General features: G+C 44.5%; 1 protein-coding gene across 1 annotated transcript in view; it reads left to right on the top strand.

The window, feature by feature from the left end:
• Nucleotides 1-4,062: 4,062 nt before the first annotated feature.
• The window catches only part of ahdc1 (AT hook, DNA binding motif, containing 1), a 20,772-nt gene continuing 19,883 nt past the window's right edge, over nucleotides 4,063-4,951 (top strand). Inside the window, 1 exon segment of the mRNA XM_080443357.1 lies at nucleotides 4,063-4,782. The gene's annotated coding sequence lies outside the window, so the exon portion shown is untranslated.

Raw genomic sequence — 4,951 nt, 5'->3', positions numbered from 1 at the left:
TGGGATGTGCGCTGCAAAAGTGACCTGTCTTTTAGTTCTGCTTGATCTCTTCTCCATTATAGTCCCTCACTAACATTTTAGTCTAGTTTTTATTTGTTGACAAAATTGTCAATATATTTAGTCTTAGTTTTAGTCATCGTAGCTTATAGTTTTTATTTCGTTTTCGTCAGTGAAAAAAGGTAGTCAATTAAAAAATGTTGTCATAGTTTTAGTCGACGAAATCAACACTGGTCTGTCTGTATACTCTTCTCTATGTGCTAGACCAGGGGTTCCCAAACTTTTTAGCTCGAGACCCAAAACAGCAATTTATGTCATTGACCGTTTTGACCGAAAAGCATCGGTTTCTGGCACCGACCGTTTAGGCACCGGCACCGTTTTTATAATACCGGTTTAGCACCGGTATCGGGTTAAAACCCAATCGATACCCATCCCTATCTCAGTGGTTCTGGATTTGAATCCGAATGGGGTCTTTCTGTGTGGAGTTTGCATGTTCACATGGGTGTCTTCCGGGTGCTCTGCTCCAGAGACGTAAGTTGCGTCACCTCCGTTCACTTCATCGGTACAGGTCTTCTACATAGCCTTCTATTGGCGAATAGTGACAAAGGCCTGAACCGGAAGCTTACGGAATGCACTGGAGTCTATGAGCGTTCTGTCACTATTTCGAGTTTACATGAACCACGTGACCAGCGCTGTTTTCTGCCCCCTCATTGACGTAACTGTCCAATAGAAGGCTCTGCTCCGCTCCAAAAAGACAAGGGACTAACATACTCCTCCTGGCCTTAGAGCTGGAGCTGGTCCCCAGGTGCAGCTGAGTGGCTGATCACTGCTCCTAATGGGATGGGAAATGCAGAGAGGCCAAAACGTCCCCCCGGGGATTCATAAAGTATAACTTAAGAACACAGCAGCACTTTCTTTAATGCTACAGCAATCAAGATGTCACACAGATAGCATTTAAATTATATTTAAGGATGGAGAGCAATGTTTTTTTTTCCCTCTTTCTCTCTCTCTCCCTCCCTCCTCTCCCCCCTGTGCATTTCCAGCTATTTTACATGGGTGAGGTTTTGAGGCACACTCGCACTTTAATATTTCCATTTCAGGGATACCTTTAAAGCTATTATAATATTCATGTAGAGTGAACACTGGTCCTCTTGCCAGAACAAAGCCTGAATGGATGCAGAGGCAAATTGAATCTGGACTTTCCTTTATTACAGAACAGTTATCCTCAAACTTAACTTGTATTTTTGTCACATCACAAGTTTACAAAATATTTTTTGTGCAAGCTTTCCTGTGACTGCAGTTATATTGTTAAAGAATACAAATAAAATAGTTGTTACAGTACAGGAAGATACATGAGGTACAATAATAATGGCTCTGTACATTCAATACACAGCAAGTGCAAATATACAATGTTCCCTAGTCATTTGCACTTATCCAATATACATAAAATATATGAGAATGTAGTATACAGTCATACAATGTATGAGGATATGTTGTCTGTATGTCGTCTCTGTCGGGTGGAAACCTCATATGTCCAAAACTGTTACTTTTCAGGATTCAAATTCAAAAACAGCTGAAGCAGCAGATCTACAAGCTCAAAACACGTCGCTTCACGTCACGTTTCGAGCTTGTGGATCTGCTACTTTTGATGCTTTTGTGTGACACAGTAGTATGAGCAAGAAGGGCATTAATTTATGAAAAAAACGTCAAAGTTAGAAGAATATGGAGATAAGAGGTTTCTGCCCGACAGCAACAATATATTGTCTTTATGTAATGAGCATATAAGGGCGTACAGGTCCAATGTACCTGAGGGTCAGAAGTCTGAAATCTATAGCTATCAAGAAACAAGTAAGAACACATCATTATGTTCTAAAGGGCAGCAGGTAAGTGTATGGGTCCCTGTTCAGCAGCCTTATGGCCTGGTGCCTTGGATGCTGTTCCTTTTACCTCTTGTCAGTACCGAGTCACTCTCCCATATGCTCACTATAAGGCAGTGGTTCTCAAACCTTTTCATGTCAAGGACCCCCCAAATTGACACTCATTAGCCTGCGGACCCCCATTTGAAAAGATATGCTAGGGAGTAGGGACCCCCATAAGAGAAGATTTTTTACAGCTCTAGCAGTGAATTTCAACGACCCCCAGTTTGACATGCATTAGGGCTACGGACCCCCATTTAATGGCATTTCTATCTCTGGGACCCCAATTTATATTGTAAAATCAATGTTAATTTAACTTGGAGAGTGTACAAATGGACCCAATTGTGTACACTCTCAGAGTTACAGACCGATGAGGGTCCATTTGTTTCCTAACTATCCATCATTTACCTGGGTGGGGACCTCCTGGTACTCCCTCAAGGACCCCTGGGGGTCCCCGGACCCTACTTTGAGAACCAAAGCACTAAGGTGCTGCTCACCAAACCCTGAAACTATATAATTCACACCCGTATCTCCTTTTCTATCAGATAATCAGTGTTGGAAGAAGTACTTCAAGTAAAAGTATCAATACCACAAGGTAGAAGTACTCCATTACAAGTAAAATTCCTGCATTCAAAATGTATTTGAGTAAAAATACAAAAGTATTGGCATCAAAATATACTTAAAGTACTAAAACTAAAAGTACTCATCAGAATGTTCCATTTCACAAGTTTTCAAAAATGAATGTAATTACGTACAGTCCTTGGGTAAATGTACTTAGTTACTTTCCACCACTGCAGATGATAATGATCTGAATATACCACAACATCACCACCCTGCACCCAGCACAACCCAGTCGCCAGAACCAGACGTTCTGACTGCACTGTCAATCATTACCCACTTTCATCCCATGGCATCCCTATTTTGGGCATGTCATTATAGACCAAGATTTTCAAAAATTGTCAAGAAATAGTTTGAATTAATATATTATATGAATTTAAACAGTGATGTTAAATTGGAAAGCTGTCTTCCAACACAAAGAAGAATCCACGCAAAGAACACCATGCCATCATATAATGACCATTAGTGAGGACCAATTATAGGAAGACTAGGATGAAAATGGGTGACGTACTCCTTTAAGTAGTAGGCTAAAAAGTACTAAAAAGTATAGACTTCATCACGTTAATATTGCAGCTATTTTCTATTTATTTCTATTTCCATTTCTATACTGTATAGCTTCTCCCCACTGATCAATAGTTTTATTGATGTAACAGTATCACACTTTATTAGCTGTTTCATATTTGTGACGATAATATGAATCTGCAAAGTAACTGTGACAAGTAAATGTATAGTGGACAATAAAAGTACTCTGAAATGTAGTGATGTAAAGGGTTAAAGTAGCAGTGAAGGTCACCTCAGGATTTACTCAAGTAGCCTACTTGAGTAAAAGCACTTTAATAGTTACTTTCTTTCCACCACTTTCAGATACTTCAATTAGGCTGCTACTTCAAGGCAGGTTTCAGTGTGGGCTGTATGGGTGACATTTAACTACAGGAAAGAATCTCTAAAGTATTTTCACACACTGACCCCGTCAAATTAAATTACACACCTGTTAGTGTGCTATGGGTGTTCCCTCTTCCCTGTAGCACATAGTCTGTCTGTCTGTCTGTCTGTCTGTCTGTCTGTCTGTCTGTCTGTCTGTCTGTCTGTCTGTCTGTCTGTCTGTCTGTCTGTCTGTCTGTCTGTCTGTCTGTTTGTCTGTCTGTCTGCCTGCCTGTCTGTCTGTCTCTCTCTCTATCTCTCTCTCTCTCTTGACCCTGTTAAAGAACTACATTTCCCATAGTTCCAAGGGGGAAGAAAAGTGAGGCCAGCTACGGGTCCCCGGATGGCTCAGACAGCCAGCCAGGCAGGCAGCAGCAGGCAACGTCTGGAGAGAGAGAGAGAGAGAGAGAGAGAGGAGAGAGAGAGAGAGAGAGAGAGAGAGAGAGAGAGAGAGAGAGAGAGAGAGAGAGAGAGAGAGAGAGAGAGAGAGAGAGAGAGAGAGAGAGAGAGAGAGAGAGAGAGAGAGAGAGAGAGAGAGAGAGAGAGAGAGAGACGCGCGCGCGCACGGAGAAGGAGAAAGGAAGGGAGGTGGAGACGGAACTGCAGAGAGAGAGAACAGGGGCGCTTCGCTTCGTTCGGGAGCTTTTTCCTCCCTTTTCTCTCCGGTGTGGACGCATCCATCCCGGGGAGTCCCGTGCCGTGCCGTGCCGTGCCGTGTCAGCAGACCCGGACAGACAGACAGACAGCCAGCGCCGCGGGGACTCGAACCGCAGCATTCGTACTAAAGGAGGGGTAAAAAAAAAAACAGACAGTGAACGCCCCCCACCTCTATTTTGTTCCCCCGTTTCTATTTTTCGCCTCTCCGTCTGTAGCTGTCTCTCCCTCCGGGGCAGATGTGTGAGTGAGGCAGGCTGTGTGTGGAGAGAGAGAGAGAGACAGAGAGACATAGACACAGAGCCGTGAACGTGACTGGAGAGAGAGGAGAGAGGGACCAGCACAGGGACCGTCCCTCTGCTTCCACACTGCGGGGAGTCAGTGCTCATGAACGGGATACGCCGCCGTGCGTAAACGGCCTGGAGAGGAGAGGAGAGGAGAGGAGAGGAGAGGAGAGTGTGTGTGTGAGAGGAGAGGAGAGGACAGCCGGACCAAACCGTGACCCTGTGGGGCGACACGGAGGAGATAAACACCGATACCGGGCGTCAACACCGTTCTGCCGTTCTACGGTATCTACCGTTACCGTCAACGACCACTACAACCACCAGAAACCACTACAACCACCAGAAACCACTACAACCACTGCAAACCGCAGCCTCTCACTCCGTCTCTGCCGGTGAGTGCGCATGCAGTCAAGTCTGTGTGAAGGTACGACACACACGCACGCACACACACACGCACACACACCAGTCCAGTCAGTTCGCCAGATGTGCGCACACCGCCCTGCATCATCATCATCATCATCATCATCATCATAGGCTACTGTGTTGTTTTGCCTTTGGCTT

Source organism: Gymnoscopelus braueri (assembly GCF_963280865.1).
Source record: "Gymnoscopelus braueri genome assembly, chromosome: 11".
NCBI lineage: Eukaryota > Metazoa > Chordata > Actinopteri > Myctophiformes > Myctophidae > Gymnoscopelus > Gymnoscopelus braueri.
The sequence above is the reverse complement of the archived record's forward strand: the minus strand, read 5'-3'. Positions and strand labels throughout refer to the sequence as shown.